Source organism: Danio rerio, chromosome 15 (genome assembly GCF_052040795.2).
Source record: "Danio rerio strain M-AB ecotype USA chromosome 15, GRCz13ab, whole genome shotgun sequence".
NCBI lineage: Eukaryota > Metazoa > Chordata > Actinopteri > Cypriniformes > Danionidae > Danio > Danio rerio.
The window spans coordinates 15,542,361-15,562,318 of record NC_141035.1 but is presented as its reverse complement, the minus strand read 5'-3'; the positions used below and the strand labels follow the sequence as shown (position 1 = coordinate 15,562,318).

At 35.8% G+C, this 19,958-nt stretch overlaps 1 protein-coding gene across 2 annotated transcripts in view; it reads left to right on the top strand.

Moving 5' to 3' along the window:
* Positions 1-19,958, top strand: part of zgc:172282 — a 269,591-nt gene that overhangs the window by 112,430 nt on the left and 137,203 nt on the right. The window contains exon 2 of one of the 2 annotated variants that reach the window (XM_087282218.1): positions 1,538-1,732. The gene's annotated coding sequence lies outside the window, so the exon portion shown is untranslated. 2 annotated transcript variants of the gene reach the window in all.

The window sequence follows — 19,958 nt, the reverse complement described above, 5'->3', positions numbered from 1 at the left end:
TGAAAGTAAGCAAACAAAGATTTGAATGTTCTTAATACAGTATATAAGTCATATTTCTGAGGATTCATGAGATTCACTCATCAAGTACAAACTCATTATGAGTGCAATTGTAATTTACTATTTCTTCCAGACAAAATAAGAAACATTTGAAGTTATTTTTCTTCGTCGTCGTCTTCTTTTTTTCTTCTTTGTCTTCATCTTCTTCTTATTATTATTATTGATGTTAATATTAATGTTATTATTATTATTATTATTAGGGTGACGCAGTGGTGCAGTAGCTAGTGCTGTCGCCTCCCACCAAGAAGGTCGCTGGTTTGAGCCTTGCTGGGTCAGTTGGCGTTTCTGAGAAGAGTTTGCAAGTTTGCACAGTCCAAAGACATGTGCTATAGATTAATTGTGTATGCTAAAATAGACCCTAGTATACAAAAAGTGTGAATGAGTGTGTGTGGATGTTTCCCAGAGATGGGTTGCGGCTCTGCTGCGTAAAAATGTGCTGGATAAGTTGGCTGTTCATTTTGCTGTGGCGACCCAGGATTAATAAAGGGACTAAGCTGAAAAGAAAATGAATAAATTATTATTATTATTACTATTATTAATAGCATATTATATATATATATATATATATATATATATATATATATATATATATATATATATATATATATATATATATATATATATATATATATATATATATATATAGTATAGAGCATGTAGTGTTATGTATAGTGTATGAATTATAGTATATTATTTTATGGAAAATGCTCACGACTTATAATCTGCCATTATATAATGCTGCCACATTACATTTGAGTCATAATATTAATGAGAATTTTCATAAAATTACTGTCACGACGCAAAAAATAAATCTTAATGGTCTTAAAAAATGACTCACATCTTGGAGTTTTCATGATGTTTCGCTCAGCAAACACAAGCTCATTTTACAAAACTCCTACAGTAAGTTCTCCCTGAAAGAAGTAATTAAAATGGTGCAATCGACAGAAGAAGAAGAAGAAAAAAACACCTCCACCAGATTATGCAGCATTATTTTGTTTGTGCAATAGCACAAATTTAGCAAATGAAACAAAATAAATAAATAATAATAAAAAGAGAACAAGCTGTAATTGTGCCAACCGTCCAGTGGGACACACGTAACCAGCAGCAATACAGAAGGTAGACAACTGTAAAAGAAACACTTGAAAAAATAATACCACGGATTTGTTTCCAAAGAAAATGGAGCTAAATATATTGCGCATGGCAGCTATTATCAAGAGTGATGGTGGGAATGTTCAAACAGCGTGACACTTCTGGGTCGTTATTAATGTCCTCGCTCTTGCTGCATTTCATTTTCTTTTCGTTCCATTTGTTTTCTGCCTTGAAGAAAAAAAAAAAAAAAGAGGTGCAAATCCACTGTCTAGCTGTTGTTTTTTCGGCCTGGAAATGCATTGGCCTTCTTGTCCCGAGAGGCGAAAAATCCAGACAGAAGTGCTTTTGTGTCTCGTGTAAAACGTCCCTCCTTCTTTTCTCCTCTTCACAGGTGGATGGAGCTCCAAAATCTGCAGCGCAGTCAGACGCAGCTCTGAGTGCCAGATACTCTCATGTTCCTGGGCCCATGCCTCCAGTCTCCGCTCTCTGCCAGACCGTCCACATGTAGCAGCTCCAATCTGCAGTCTGACGCCGCCTGTGGAGCCTTCATGAGCATCTGCAGCCAGTCAACACTTCTCTGATAGAGGTGCAGATCACACCGCAATCAATCATGCACTCAACACCGTGTTTTCATTTAACTAATGTGCCTTAATGACTGACTTTTGTCCTTTGAATACTAAAAGGAGTATTAACACATATATACAGTTTAAGTCAAAATTACTAGCACTCCTGTGACTTTTTTATTATATTTCCATTGATGCTTAACAGAGCATGGAAATGTTCATACCATGCAAATAACAGTATTTATTTATTTTTTTTAACCAAATTTAACTAATATTTGTTATTTGTTAGATAATGTAATATTATTTGTATTGAGAGGTAGTGTTATTTTTGTTTGATACAGTTTGCATATTATGTTGCATATTTGATGTTACATAATATTAATTAACTGTAGTGTCATATGTCATCCAAATGCATAAGCAATCTGGGAACAAGTTAAAGAATGAAGGGGCTTGATGGTAGTCAGTCTCTTTGACCGCTCTTTGAAATTCTATTTAAATTGATGCTTGGAAAAGTGTAAATAGTTCTTAAGCTAGATTTTTGTTGTATCCTGACGAAGTCCTTATGGAAACGGCGTAGAACTAATCACTATAACAATATTATTAGCTCCCCATAAGAAATATTCTCTAAAAAACAAAACAATTGTTGTTTAACAAACTAATTATCCTAACTTGCCTAGTTAACTTATTAACCTAGTTAAGTCTTTAAATTGCACCTGAAGGCTGAGTATTAAAGGCTAGTAAATTGTATAATACCTAGTAAAATAGTATGTACCGTAATCATGGCAAAGATAAAAGAAACTAGTTATTATTTATTATTAGGTACCGAGCACCGAAACCGAAATAGCCGAATTAGAATTTCTCCGGTTCTTCTTCTTTTCCAGGATGAATTGCAGTTTTGAGGGTCTTAACATGCCTGAAAACTCACAAAACGTTGCACACACCCCAGAAGTGGCGAAAATTTACGTTTGTTATAGGTTTCAGAAGGGGGTGTAGCAGAAATGGCTCGACAAGACCACCTATGCACTTTTGACGGACTGGCGCCCGAGCTACGGATCACGCACACATACAAAAATTGCCACACACATCAAACATGCCAATGCCTACAAAATTTTTTCTCATGAAGCGAAATCCCAAACCCAACAGTAAGGATTTTATCAGATCAACATCAAAATTTGGTATTGTCATCTACAGGCCTTAGTGTTGTTAAATTGCCAAGATCTAGAGTTTTCATCAAAGGGCGGGTCTGTAGAGGCCTCCAAAACATTGATGTTTTATGACGAAACAGAAATTTGTTATAACTCAGTCATGCATTGTCCAATCTACCTCAAAATTCACAAGTTTAATAACAGTCCTTACCTTTCCTTACACATCCAATATCCATGTTACATGTCGATATCCAGTCAGTGCCACCTGCTGGCAACGGTAAATTACATGTTTTACAGTGTAACGAACTCCTCCCACAAATTTTATCAAATCAAATTCATGTTCCATTAGTTTAGTCCAAATGCCTTTGTGATGCTAATTTGTGAAGATCTAGAGTTTTTGCCAAAGGGCGTGTCTGTGGAGGACTGACAAAGTTCAGTGCTTCACCATGGAGGAGGAAGTACTTACAGCACACAATGTCCGATCTGCCTGAAAATTCACGTTCGATAAGATTCCTGTCCTGAGGACATCCACATGCCAACATTGAGTCACAGTCATAGCACCACTTGCTGAAAAATGGAAGTTTAGCATAAATCTGTGATTTGCTCAGGTTTTTTTTTTTTATATATCAGCTTCAATTATTATTGTCTGCTGTTCTCTGTCATCCTAAGGCCACCGTGCAGCAGTGAGCCCAAGTGCAATGTCACTTTCATCGCTGCTTGTTAGCTATTATGTTTACAAAGGTGTTGAAAAACTCTTCTCTCCGTTACACAACACTTGGGCATTTTTCTTAGAATTATAATTTTGCAGAATGTCTAATTATTTTGACTTCAAGTGTATACGACATATACAGTATGTAAATACAGTATATTTACTGTACACTCTCAGTACTGTCAGTGGAGTGGTACCATTACTAATGATACTAATTTAATTAATGATATTTATTTTTGAGCTATAATGTATGATTTAGGTCAGTAGTGTTTACCCTGATCAGGCTTGTGTTTCCACCTACAATAGCTTTCTTTTGTGGGGGTAGTATACAAAAGAAGTGAAAGCAATATGGGCCATTTACATTAGGGCTGTGTTACGCTCCATAAAGATGTCAAGGGAAATGGATTGTTGCATTTAAGAACGAGCTAAAGAATAAGGTTACATGCAAAGACAGACAAACAAGGACACAGAAATGGTGGAAAAGGGGCAGTGATCTATTGACTTTATAAAGAGAACAAAAATTCACAAATAAAAAGAAAATAAAGAAAACATCTTTACAAAAAACAAACAACTTGCTATAGCATTAATACTAATATTAATACTAAACAGTAATGATAATAAGGATGATGAAATATAACATGAAAAAAACACTTTGAGTTATGTAACTTAAACCAGAACCCTAACACAAACTCTTACCATAATCTAACCTTTATCCTAACCTCAACCCTAAATAAAAAGAAAACAAAACAAATCATTTTAAATGAAAACCCAAACCTCCAATCTTCCTAATCAAATAAAATTGAGAAACACGGTAGCTTTGGTGCATACAATTTTTAAATAAACTACTTTAACTGAAAAACACTCACTCACTAGTGTGTGTAGATGTTCTCAAGCTAAGCTTACCTACCATATAATGCCCTCGAGTATAGGAAACATCTGTAATACAAACATAAAAGCTCACTGAATCATATGCACACTCAAAAATCAGTCTACATTCTGACACCCACTAAGCTTGGCTTGGGTAAACAAATACAATAGTGCACAAAATCAAAGACATTCAAGAGCGCCCACAACAAATAAATTGACTGCTAATCGATAAATGATTCTGCATCGATTTTGCAATTTTCTCTTGAATCAAATCTGAATTTAGATTTTAACCACCAGATGATGCTGTATGTTTTACAAACAGCCACACTCTGTCAATCCTTACAGATAACAATTTAACCATTCCTTACTCACTATAAATAGCCTAAATTCCCTATCAGCCATCTTTGTTTTGAAAAATTCCCCCTTCCACCCCTACTCCTCCTTCTTTCCTAGACAGGTGGCATGGTTGCCCCAGTGGTTACACGGTTACCTCACAGCAAGAATGTCACTGGTTTTAGTCCTTACCAAACCAGCTGATGTTTCTGTGTGGAATTTACACATTCTCCCTGTGCTCATGTGGGTTTTTCCCGCGGGCCCCCGGTTTCCTCCCACCATCCAAAAACACAACTTAAGTCAACTGACTAATCCAAATTGGCATCATAAGCATGCTCCTAGTAAGTTGTTATATCTTAAGAGCAATGCCTATCTGTCCATTAGCTACTTCAGCAGAGGAGTTCTCAAAATCAACCTGAGCTCAAACTCCTTCCTCGCCATGCAATGGGAGGGAGCCCTGGGCTCGAGGATCTTATGAGCTCAGGGCTCTCTCCTGGGACAGCATGCCAAACAAGCTAAGTGTGTCAGCTAAGGGTGAACTCTTGAATATGTATATTTCAGGTGCTTAATACAACCCGTTGTCACTCTCATCACATATTGACTCCGACTTGACTTCTCTTTTTGAAGCTATCTACACTAATTCGGATAAATAAAATAAAATAAAAAAAATAAAAAACAACCAAACACTGTCTCCTAAAAGTTGTTTATCCACACTAAAACATCTGAAAATGCTTTTGTTCCTGTACTGCATGTGTTAAGTGGTAAGACACTTTGAGTTTTGCCATCTCGCCTTCCATTTTCTGGCTCTTGGAAACATCAAATACATAGAGTATGCTAAGGAAAAGGACCATGCTTAAAAAATAAATAAATAAATAAAAAATATATATATATATATATATATATATATATATATATATATATATATATATATATATATATATATAAAGTAAGATGGAACAGTTGCTGTAACTAACACAGAAGTATACATTTGCTAAAGTGAGCAAAAATATAGACCAGTAGATATGCCAAAACAATAGCTCTGAGTAAACATTCCATGTTCTTCAAGAAAAGCAATCTGAAGCATGTACAATCAGACATTTGTCTTTAGCAATGCTGTCCAAATGGAGAGCCTCCAAAACCACTGCTGTAAAATGCAACCACCATTTTAGCTGAATTGGTCACATGACAAAAACTGCATCAACACTTTTGAAAGTCTCTATTTGAGAATGTCCATACTGCAACTCAAATGTATCAACTTATGGGTGCTTTCCAGTTTTTGTTGCCTAAAACATGCATCAAAACAAGGTCAAAACATGCATATTTTTACAAAAAACAATCTATGTGACATGACCTGAATGCTCAGGAACACCTTTTGGCATTTTTTTTCATCACTCAGCGTCCTCGCTTGCAGAAAAGAAGCAACCTTTGGTGTCAATATGCTGGCAAAATAAATCAAGCAAGTCACTGGGGACTTTATGATGATTAATTGACATACTGGGTAATAATGTTGTCATTATTGCACAGCCTATAGTGCAAACTAAAAAGTCAAAACTAATTGATTTACATCACACTATTTACACATTTATGTGCACATGATTCAACACTTACCCCCTAAACCCAGCCATCTGTCAATATAAAACACAAACAAAAAATAATGCAACTGCAGGCAGATACAACTGGTCACAATTGATTTAAGTCTTCTGAGGGGAAACGATTTATTTCTGAGAGGAACAAACGCAATCCATGTCTCCATCTGCCGTGTAGCTCAGATCCTGTGTTGTTTGTGCACAAATGTAAAATATTGCCGGCAGAAGAAGCCTCAAGTCAGCTTTAGTTGTAAAATTCCTTTGGTGCTTGTGTGTCTTGTGTGGTCAACATTTTGGACAATGAAAATGTGTTCCGATGGAGTTGAAGCGGCCTGAACGCAGGGGAGGTGTTTGGCTGCGAATGCCAGTTTACAGCTTTCACCATACAAGTGGTGCTCTCAAACAGCTGGGGTCTTCTATTGTTGTCTTCTCTTCCAGATGAGCTTAATTATGATGTTCACTCATGGGTGAATATTGGAATCTCAAAACGGAAAATCGAACAGAAAAAAAAAATCTAATATTCTTCTCCTGTCCTACACTGCAGTGAGGCCTTTAAAGTAGCAGGTTCCCTTCAATGTGTATTGTTTACAAATAAAATCTAGGATTTTCTTTAGCACCTATAACACAAAATGAGATAGTTAGCTAAATGTTCTAGCATTTCCCGGACACTGGAGCGTTTTAAAGCCGCAAGGATCAGCTGGTCTGTTTATAAGCTGACGTATGTGCGTTCTGCTGATGAATCGATTAATTTTCAAGCCTTTAAAACACTCCAGTGTCCCTGTATCTGTGGTTACACCAAGTAAACAGTGGTGAGTTTGGTAAACTGATGGCCTTCACGGCCAAGCACAGTCATTTCTGTTGAGCATGTGAATACAATGGCAAATCAACAGTGTTTAAGAACACACTCAACAGCACTCAAATGTTAGCAGGAAATAATGTTTTTTTATTTTATTTTTTTATGTCAATACCGATTGGTATCAAATTCCAGTATCATGACAACACTATACTTTAGTGGTGCAAACTCTGGTCCTACTGGCACACAGTTTAGCTCCATCTATAATCAAACACATTTGTCTTTCATTTTTCAAGCAATCCGAAAGAAATAAGTAGCCTTTTTCCTATGTGTTTGATAAACTCTTTATTCTATAGAGCTGCAGCTCAATATAGAGTTGTTACTACCATTTACCCTTGTAGAAGCTCATTTCACATTTAGCTAGTGTGAATGTTGTCTTCGAAACTCGTTTGTGCACCCACACCTGAGTACAGTGAAAGAAGTGGTCTGGGGTACGGTTGGTGCAAACTTTGACCCTGTTCACTTCTGATATGGATGCAATCATACCAAATGATGAAAGTTTTCATAACGTTCGTTCTTCTGTGTATGTTTGAGTATCACCTAGTGTTACCTTGATGACAAGTGGGATTGTCCCAGTTCAAACACAGCGATGTCTGCTTGTCGCCTCCAAAAACAACTTGTGCTATGTTCTGAAAGTTTTTAACATATTTTGCGGCAGATAGACACAAGTAGCTCTCTGTATGTTACCAAAACTAAAAAAATTCAGTGAAGGCAGAACGACTGTGATATGCGTACGTCTTTCCATTTGGCACCGTGGCTTCTGTGACCACACATGCCAGCTGAGAAGTTGGCAAGAGGGGACAATCAAACCAAGTGTGAAAGCACCCTTAAAGAGATAATTCACCCAAAACTGAAAATGAAAATGATACTCATTATTCACTTGTCACAAACCTGTTTGAATCTCTTGCTTCTGTAAAGAAGATATTTTGAAAGATATTGGAAAAAAGAAGCCAGTAACTTTTGTATTCACATTTGTTATACCTACAATGGAACTCAGTGGTTTCAGGTTACAAATTTTTTATTTATTTATTTTTTTTTAATAAAAACACAGTTTTCAAGAGAAAAAAAAAAAACATAAAGGTTTGAACCACTGAGTAAACATATAGCAAATAGATTTTTGGGAGTGAACTATCCCTTTAAGAGTGTGTGTGTATATATATATATATATGTACTTATAGTGAATAAGGGCTCTGTCAAACATCCAGCACAATAAAGCACAAGACGTGCATGGCACGATTTGTTGATACTTTCAGACCAGCGCAACCCTAATTTTTATGTTTTGCACTATGCTATTTAAACAGCAAATCCATTTGCACCACTTTGTAGACTTATGGGCATGCTGGTCTAAAATATAGGTGCATTAAGTTGCAATGTTGGTGCGTGACTATTTTGAAGAACTGAAATAGATTGTGCCATTGACCAACTAAAAGCTGGTGTAAAGTCCAGCGCAGAGCTTATGCGCCTGGGTTCATCGGAATAGGAGGTGTGTTTGGATATAACTCATTTTTACCACATTTCATTATTATTGTTTATTTATTATTTGCTGGAGATTAGAATTGAATTTATGAACACGACGATTTTTTTATTGACTTTCACTATACAGAGAATATCAGGGCAATTCTTCTAAATATTTCCTTCTTAGAATAAAAGACAGATTGTTTTTGCACAACAGCTGTGTTGTCATTTTAGGGTGAAGTACAGTACCCCTCTATCATTGTCCTAGATATGCAATTTCATAGCTCAAATGAAAAAGCAGCACAGATGTTGATGTTGACAGCTGTCATGCCGTAACTTGATGAGACTCTGAGAGAAGTATATCTATAAACATTCTTTGAGACATTTAGGTTTCATTCAGGCAAACAGCTAAATTGAGATTTTCAGTTTTTTAGATGTATTTGACAGCATTTTCTTTCTTTTTTTAAAAGCATGAACAGCAAAAAATAATAAAATAGAATTAAAAAAACTGTATTAATGAGATTAATAGCTTTAGTCACCAAAGAGGAATGCAATTAATCAAAAGTGACATTTATTAAATACATTTTAGAGTTCATTTCATTTATTTTTTAAAAATAACCTAGAGGAAAATACGTCTGAGCAAAAGAGGTGCATCTGAATATTTGCTAATATTTGCTGGAAAAATGACCTCCAGCTAATATTGATCTTTTATTTTACATTTCACCTCATACAAAAACTTCATGAAGCAAGCATTACTATGGAAATCATGTACTGTACCGGATATTGACTTCTCCGTCTGAGCAAACCAATCTGATTTCATTACCCTTACAATGACAATCAGTCTGAAAGATCAGAAAACAAATCAGAACTGGATGTACCTGAATTGTTTTCTCATCACTTATTACTTCATATACAAAACTGACAGATCTGTGGTTCAAAACACATCAATGTCAAGCACTGCTTCCTATTGTCTAATCATCTGGATATGATGTGTTTACATAATCAAGTTGTAAGGCAAACTAACTCTCTACCTGATTCAATTTAGATTGCAAAAGGCATATAATGCTAAGTTTGAGTGACAATATGGCCAAAAAGACAAAGATAGAGTTTACTTTTTTCATTAAAATGAAAAAAATGTAAGCTAATAATAATAATAATAATAATAATAATAATAATAATAATAATAAAAAAAAACATCCTTCTCTGCTCAAACTCTCGTACTTGATGGTTTCTATCTTTTATTAAAAAAATATATTTTATATTTAAGATATATTATAAATATAAAATGTTATATTTATTAACATGCTTGTATTTTATGCTACTCAAACTTATGACTTGTTTTCACTTTTTGAAAAAAAAAAAAAGATATCTACAGATAACAGGACCGTTCTAGACTCTTTCTCTCTCTCTTTATCACTCCACCAGCAGGGTTTCTTTTTCTATAAGTGCCACAGCTATTGTGAAACTTAATAATGTCACTTTAACTAATTATATTTAAGCACCCCGGGTTGCCGTGGTGAAAAAACACATATTTCATTCAATCATTCATTCATTTATTTATTCAAAACGGCTCTCAAAGGATGCGTCCGTGACCGAAATCTGACCTCTGGTGGACAGTAGCAGATTCCGAAATGAGATGCAGATTCAGATTAATAACCACAAGAGATTATTAATTAGAAAATAATATAAATATTATGAATGTAAACATTAGCTGAGCAGGTTACATTGTAATCAGCGTCCTAACAACACGCTACCTGGCAAGATTTACAGAGATCTGACTTTTTGCAATTTGACTGTTTGCACCAGATGAATTCAGCCATTCAGAAGCACAAAATAGTGTACTTACTGCACTCTAACAAAATTATAAGCTTTATAATCCAAGTAATTAACTTTAAACCTCTTTAACATCATTAAATGTACATGCTGAATCACTGATACAGTTGATCTGGATTATTTCACAGTCAAGCTCAACTTCAAATGGTTTATTTTATTTTTAAGATCTGAGGTGAACTATCTGCTGCTGCCTTCAGTAATATAGTAATAAATGTCACGTGAAATGGCATTCAAACTCACAATAGTAGCATTTAACACTGAATAAAGGACACAAGGTGTACCTGATGTGATCATTGTCTGTTTTCTTTTGTGTAGCTGCAAGAAATAGAAGCTGTTTCTAAAATACCAATTCAAGGTTTCGGTTAGACCAAAAACTACTTTTATTATGGAAAATATTCCTATTATTGTGTTGTTGCTTTTATTTAGAAAACTGTTTAAATCATTCTTTAGGCTTGATAGTCAGACTCGCTCCTGTTGGACCTCAATCTGGCAACTTGCGCTTGCATTTGTTTTGATTAAGGAATGCAATACCTAGTTCAACCACTTGGTGTCAACCTTACATATAGCATTGAATTTTCAGTAATTAACTTAAAACACAGTTGGCTAAAAATGAATTAAACAATATTTATAAATATATATATTTATTTTTTTACTTGTGATCAGTAGTATATAGAATTAAGCATTTTTTATTTAGGTCATTTTTTTCAAAGGTGTATGACATGGTAAATGCATCCCGGACATAAGTCTGCTTGCTGCCTATAGCATGTATAAAGATCCAGCTGTATCCAGGACAACCAAGTATCTGGTCATAGGTCAACTAAAATGAAAAAAAAAGGAAAAAAAAATTCCTGGAAAACCGGCCTGCCACGGTCTAGTGCGTATATCCTACCTGGCCTAATTCAAGGTGAAGGCTTCTTTAAAGCTCCTGTAACATGATGCTTTCAGAGCTGAATGGTGAAGCCTTCTGGGTAATAGCCTCAGTCCAAAGCATTTCAGTGGCAGCTGACTCTAAATGTCGCATCAATAGTCAGAAGCATCATTTTTTCTGTGGGAACGATACAAGCGAAATGCCAGCGACACACACAAACCCATTGGAGGAGCTGTAAAGGCTTTTGGTGATTGCTAAATGTGTATTTTTAATGTCCCTGCATGGATATAGGTGCATTATATAAATGTTCTTGTATCGAGATGCAACATTGGTATGTTTTTGTGAGTAATGGTGCTGCACGTTTTGGTACAGTGCGCAGTATTGTTTTGAGCAGTCATTTCTCAAACAGTGTAATGCATAACTGTGACAATCCAAGCATGTGCATAATGTACGCAGTACATTAGGGCTGTGAAACCTGCATTCAATATACAGTATGCTTATGGAATTATATTGGTTAACACTAGAGGCGTTCTTTTTGATGGTTTTGTTAAATGTAAGCCAATGTAGCTATATTACATTGACGTTTTCTAAATGTATATTTCATTCTAACATTGTTATTTTAATGAAATTACAAAACACTTAATAGAATTTGGTGCCAAAAAAAGGTCAAAAAAGGTGCCTCTCAATGTAAAAAGCAGGTTAGGTGTGATCGCCCCTTAAGTGGCCATAATGTATGAGTGCATGTGTGAATGTGAGAATGTATGGTTGTTTCACTAAACTGAGTTGCGGCTGGAAAGGCATCCGTTGTGTAAAGCATATGCTGGAATGATGGCGGTTCATTCCGCTGTGGTGATTTCTGATAAATCAGAGACTAAAGGCTGATTTATACTTCTGCATCAAACGCATATGTGTGCTATGGCGCAGCCAACGTGTGGACGCATAGCCCTCGTCTTGGCCGTCGGCAACATTGACGCGCACCTCGTCCCGTGAAGGAGCTCCAGATGAAAAATTTTGTTTTGTGTTTACCTTATGGTTAAAGTTGTTGTTAAAGGAAACATTGGTGGTCTAGTAGCACAATTATTTGCTATTTTCCAAAACAGATAGCAGTTTTGGGGTGATAACTTCATAAAATATAATGACAGATTTTCAAGTTTAATCTTATAATGCAAATTAAAGCTTTGATTGTAAATTTGATGTGACAGATATTCAGTATGGTCAGAATAACCGCTATGGCCATTTTTGTGGTAAAGATGTATAACGAGTTAAAAAAAATAACATTTTTAAAATAAAATACATACTAAGCCTAGCAGTAGCAGCAAAGAAGAGGGCCATTAAGTCAGTTTATGAAGCTGCAGAGAAAGCCACAGGATGGTTATGGATAAAGAGGGCTGATCTGAGGGATGGCTACTGACATGCGAGCCGGGGTCTGATCAACCTCAGCTGGGTCACCCAGGATACATCACTAAGGATGTGTCCTAATGCATAATGTATCTTGGACACATGGGGTGCTATCATACACATGACGCAATAAGGTGCAAAATGTGTTTACCCCAATGTGTTGCTATTTTTAGACCAACGCAACCTTAATTTTCCTTTTATCCACCACATTGTTTAAATAGCAAATCCATTTGCGCCACTTTGTGGACTCATGGGTGTTTCGTTCTAGAAAAGAGGTGTGTTAAGGACCATTGTTTTTGACCACACTTCGTTATTATTATTGATTTATTCCTTTGCTGGAAATTAAAACTGAATTTCTTGAAAAACAAATATTTGTGCTTAAACTAAATGAATTATGTCTGTTAATGGATGTCTGTGCGTCCTTATCCACAAAAGAGAGAAAGTGAAAGTAACGGCTGATTGGAGGAGTCTTATTCTTTATCCTTGTGCTGCAAATTTAACTGTTTACTCGCTAGTGAAGCGTTATGGAACTGAAAATAGTCTTATCAAACTTTCACTGGAATATTTTAGTGGCTGAGCAACACTTCTGTGAAGATATAACCCATTTGTAAAAACAACATCCAATGTTACATCAGCTTTGCATGAAGCTAAAATAGTTAAAAAAAAATAATAATATTACCTGTCTAAGAGAAACCCTTCAACCATGGTGTCATCCATTCTTCAGCATGCAAAGGCAGCTCCAATATTGATTGAGGTTTTTAAAATGTTTTTCACATTTAGATCATTTACTTTAATCATTACCATTGGAATGTAAAGAAATTTTCAAACAGCACAACCAGCATCTTTAAGTTGTTCTTTAAAACCTCATGAGTTGTGTTGCTTCAGCTTATTTTATATGAGTAGTTTGAACAAACAGCAAACATATTTTTGAATGATGATCATAATGTACATATCGTCACCTTGGAATTATAAGGTTCTATTTGGATTCTGAATGATTCTGAGATGTTGAGCTTCAAAGTTTTTGCATTCCACATAGCAAACAGTATGTGTGTAGCATTTTTTAAAATAAAAAGTCATTAAAAAAATCCAATAATGTAAATAAGTTGTCATATAATAAGAATGTCAATAACTCTATTTTGACAAAAATGTCAGAAAAAATATATAAATTAAAATTTTAAGGTGACGATATGCATTTTGAATGATGTGTCGATGCTTTTATGTGTCACTTTGATCTGACTTTAATTTGATTTGGTCGGCAACCCTTCATAAGTTAAACAGTGTAAAGAGTGTATGGAAGCGCACTTGTTTAGTTTTGTCTTGTCTGATGCTAACATAAAACAGTTTTCAGGATGTATTGATGCATATAGACATTTTGTTTGCTTTTGTTTTGCCAAACCAGCACAGAAAAGACACCATTACTTTAGAATGGTTTAGAGTATGTAAGAGCTGATGTTTTGCTTTGGTTTGTTCTTTGACCCAAGACACCATGAGGATATAGGATCCATTATCTCCATAAGCAGAGCGTGTGTAAGGCTAGGAAAGCCAAGCAAAGATGAAATTTGCTGTGGTACATTCTCACTTAAACCACTACCTGCTGTTTGCTTCTAGTTGCTTATCGAGAGAAAAGCTCCTCATAACTGCTGGTCTGGATCGTTTTTTTTTTTTTCCACAGATATTTAAAAATGATGAGCATAGCTATCTCAGCTGCAGTTGTGGATGAAATATTTTCATGGAATGGGCATGTACATGTCACAGAGGGAAAAAAAAAATTCATAGAGTTTCTTTAAATAAGTTTTAAATAAAAAAGGGGTATAATAAATACATTATAATATTTGTATTAAGTTTTGATCACATTTAATAAAAATACATTGGTTTTGTGACATTTGGGATTTGGCAATAATAATAATAATAATAATAATAATACTGATAATACTAATAATGATAATAATATGGGCGGCGCAGTGGCGCAGTAGTTTGTGCTGTCTCCTCACAGCAAGAAGGTCACTGGTTCGAGCCTCGGCTGGGTCAGTTAGCGCTTCTGTGTGGAGTTTGCATGTTCTCTCTGCATTTGCGTGGGTTTCCTCTGGGTGCTCCGGTTTCCCCCACAGTACATTCTCACTGTAAATTCCTACTGTATATTAACAACAAAATAAAAATATATATTTATAAAATATGTAAAGCACAGTCTTAATCAACTTTAAAACATAAGGGCATAGACACACAAAGTTGAAACCAAATAACTTATTCTAATGAAAACAAAAGCAAAAGTGTTGTTGGCTTGCATTGACTCGCATCTGGACTAGAAAGGTGCATGTTAGCACACCAAACAGACAGCAGCCAACTGAAACGAGAGACCACTTTCTGTGCTTGTGTGAGAGATTGCATTTCTGGCAGTAATCTCTTTTATGATTCCACAAAAGGAAACTGGGAGAAGAACTGCATACAGACAAAGCATACACAAAGCAGCGTTTAGTATTATTATCACAGTACTTGTAACTCACCATGGAGATATTCACTAGCGCAATATGATAATCTAATAATGCATATTCTTTGTATTGCTTATTCTGACCCCCTAGTTTTTTCCGGATTTCAGGATCGTTGGATCCAAAAATCAACAAAAAGTCTAAAATGTTTGCGATCCTGCAAAATTCCTAATTAAACGCAAAATAAACACAAAACATGTAAATAATCTCATAAAACATAAAATTCTAAACCATATTCATTTATTCACTTTCTTTTCGGCTTAGTCCCTTTATTAATCTACACTTTTACATCACTTATAGACGTTGCATACACAGCGCACGTGATGTATTTGAGTGTCTCTCAAACGTCTCACCTGCGCCCTCACAATCATTACATTACATGAAGGGGGGTTTGCAGCCTGTGCACTAAGCAGACACTCATAAAGCACAAGTGATTTACATTTGAAGGCAATGCAAAGATGCTATAAGACATCCATCACGTTTTGTGCTTTTGATGCGCTTCAGACTACAAAAAAAATAATAATAAAAAAAAAGTGAGCAATGGAACAGACAGAAAAGAAAGCAGATTACAATGATAGAGTTCACGGATGACAGTCGATGAACGTGATTGAACTGAAGGACATATATTGTGCTTTAAATGTATGGCCAGTATTATGATGTTCATCATGAAATCAATAAATGATTTCGGTTATCCTTTTTAGCAGTTAACAAGAAAAAATGCTTCACTGCGACAAGTTTTATGGTAATCCGTGTTTTAGGTGTTTTACAGTACGGGAAGCCCTAATGCATGATCTGAGTGAGAACGAAGAATGTCAACAAGCAAAATAAAATACAACAAATGCCTCATTTAATTATTATGTTGTTTGGTCAATATTTGTGCACAAATGTAGTTTATTAAATCAAATCCATAATGGAGTGAAATGGGCTATAAAACACAGATTATACAATTATATCAAATAAAACTTAGTAAAACTTAACTTAGTAGGTCGAAAATATTTTTAAATGCAGACTTCCGCTTCCGCCCGCATGGAGTGAGCCAGACAGACGGGAGCTCCTCAAATAAATAATCATTTATCTCTCAACAGACCTATCAACCCCGTGCAATCTTCACAGGTCAGTCAAATAATCATAATAACGAACTTTTCGACATGAAACCGAGTTCGAGCAAGAAAGTTACATTGTCAATTCAACATAATACAAAAGCAGAAGGCAGTGATTACAAAATGGATGACAAAGACGACGGCTCTCCCATCTCGCTAACAACCCACCGATCAGAGCTACAAACTCATCGGAAAGCGGTGATTAAGGACATTAAATCACAAATCGAAAACCTCCACCTGGAGATGCAAAAAAAACGCGAAAAGATGAAAGAGGATTTGCGTTCGCTACGAGAAGAAATTTTCTCGGAACTGGCAACCTTGCATGGGAAAAAACTTTGAGTGACACGATGGATAGAGTGGCAGTACTTGAACAGTCTTACGAACGCATGAGTAAAGAACACAAAAAATACAAGAGAAGTGTATGGATTTAGAGAATCGTAGCCGGAGACAAAATTTAAGATTCGTTGGAGTCCCTGAAGGGGTTGAAGCGGGAAATCTGGTTCGATTCATCAAAGAACTGCTACTGGAGCTGTTTGGAGCTGACGAACTTAGGGATTCTAATATGATGGTGGATCGAGCGCACAGGACCCTTGCTCCGAGACCTACAACTAAATTGTCCGCTTCCACTATTATGCGGACAAAAAGAAACTTCTTAAGTTATCCAGAAATAAAGGCCGTCTCTACTATAAGGGATCCCCTGTACACATCTTCCCTGACATGAGTCCAAAAGTCGGCAAACTTCGCGTTGCGTTCAATCCAGTCAAGGCCAAGCTGCGAGCCGCCGGAATAACCTACAGTCTGTTTTACCCTGCAAGATTAACAATTACTGTGGACGGAATCAGGTACACTTTTGAGCACCCTGGAGAAGCTGATAAATTTCTGGAAAAGAAGTCTCAAATCTAGATGGCTGAACTGTGAGGCTTGATCATCTGACTGAAAAATGCGGTGTCTGTTCTAATTTTTATCAGGCTTGGACACTTAAGAAAATATTTTTAAATGCATCAAAATGAAGCTCACATCTCAGCCTTACCCTGGAGATTGTACACCCTCAGCCTATGATTTTTTCTGTGGCCATGTGTTTGCCAAACAGTCATGAACTCTAGTATAGGTGTTGTTGTGTCTGTAACTATATTTAGGTCAGACAACATAGGAAGTGTATGAATGCATTGATATTTCATTTTGTTTAATTCAGTATATGTTTATACATGCATACATAAGTGTGAAGTGGGACAAGTTAGGGCAACAGCAGCTGAAATAACCAACCAGTAGGGCCCTTATCGCAGTGTGGGCAGCGAAAGAATAGCAGCGGGGGTCTGAAAGCTTGTCTATGCTAACCAGCGGTAATATGTCAAGACCACATCTGTCTGGCTGACCTCATTCAGCAATGGAGCTTCACACACTCATTCAGACACTACAGCAGAGAGTAGATGATGACAGTATCTGGAGTGGCTGGGTGGCAGAGCGTTTGGGGGTCATTTAGGCTGTAGACTGGGAGCTGACTGACATTACATGTTTACTGACTGAGAAAGGTTATCTCCAAACTGAGCAGAACTCAAACCCACTCACTCCTCTGCCAAGTTTATTTTCCTGAGGGTATCCATGCAGCTCTGTGCTAATTAAGGCAAACATCAGCAGAATGCCTAGCAGAATTTAGCCATTCAAGGACACGGGATTTGTCTTTGCTTGTTACAATTTCCTTATGTCGAATCTTGCTGTGAAAATAGGACGTAATAAGGGGTTAAACAAGCCGAGAGGACGACGATTGAACGCTTGGTGTGTTGGCAGGGCAGGATTAAGCGTCTTATGATGGATTATTGACTTGAAAAATACATGTCGAGTTCAAGACCTAGAAAAATGAATCACACAAACTGGGTCAGATTAAATTATCGCCGCATTTTTTGATGAAGCCGTCGAGTTGATGTAATTATCATTCTGTATTGAGGCTTGTTGTTCGAGCGCACTTATATAAGTGATCAATCATAACAATGATGCGCTTCGTGCGGCGGTTTTCTCACTGTGCGAAACCTCTTGAACTCCTTTGCCAGTGATTTCAAAATGAAGTATGAATAGACAATGGGTTTTGATTCAAATGCATTAGTATAAATCAGTATGCCTGGAATGCGTATCACATTCAGGCACTCTATGTTTGTGCAACAAAAAATATCAGTTTAGTAAGAGTACTTTAAAATGCATTAATGGGCTAAATTGACTGCTGTTAATTGAGTACCTTTTAGACTATTTTTGTGTGAGTTGATGCCCTTTGTAGGGTAAAACTTGAATAAAAAAACAAATATTTATTATTTATATTATTACTAGTAGTAGTAGTAGTAGTAGTAGTAGTAGTAGTGGTAGTAGTAGTAGTAGTAGTAGTAGCAGTACTTTAACAAATGAATAGCATCCTAAGCTCTGTGACTATGTGAGATTGTCTTGTTACATTTATGTCCACAGTAGTAAGCAAAGCTATAACCAAAAGCTGGTTGAAACGACTTATGTCTAAAGCTGCCTTTCCACTGCACGTGGAACAAGACTGTCGGGATATGCCCACTTGTCGCAGTCGCACAGAATTTTCAGTTTTGTCGTGCACCATGGGAGAGAAGCTGTTCTCGACATGTCTTAAATAAAAAAAATTTAAAAAACAAAAAAATTCAGCTAAAAAATGGGATTGTGGAGACAACATAAAAAATATATATATATATTTATCATTAATTTATGAATATAAATGTTAAAATTTATATATATATATATATATATATATATATATATATATATATATATATATATATATATATATATATATATATATATATATATATATATACACTGAAATGCATCAAATCCTGTCGACCGGTCGCACACTTGTTGCAGGAGTTTAAATATTTTAAATGAATGACTGCCGCTCTTTTATTTGTCGTGTGGAGTGGAAAGGAGGCTCAAGATAAACAGCAAATCTTTAAACTATGTTTGGATGTTTCACTGTTAAGTTAAACATTTAAATTTTTACGGGTCTCTAATACATTGCTTTTATTATTTACTATTATTTTCTTAATCAACATTAACTGTGTGCATCAGCAGGCAGTTTTTGTAATGTTCATTATTTAATATAGGCTGAGTAAATTGTGTATTTTTTAGAAGTGCTCAGAGCAATGTAGTATGTTTTATTCAACCCTGAATCTATTAATTCCTCTCTGATAGGATGCTATCATATAGGCTCACCTACATTCTTTTTTACTTGTGAGTTTACTGTCATGTTATCCACTTTTATCCTCTGTCACAGTCTCTCACTCAAAGTTTACAGTTCATTTAAAGCTATACTCTGGGAAACCGTGATCATCTGATCAATCATCATGTCTCTTCTCTTTCTCTCTTAAAACACAAAGGCACACACTAGATAGACTTTCAGTGTGGATTATAATACACATAAATATTATAATAATAAATTACACTTTTTAAAGTTTTTCATTTTTCAACTCCCATTATTTTCTTCAGTATATATGGCTTTTGTGTTTTTACAGACCAGGGGTCCGTTCTTCGTACCTCGCTTAAATGATCTAAGATTATTTGGCAGATCCCGGATCTTTTAATCTTGATAACTGATCTCTCACTAATTTGGTTCTTCAAA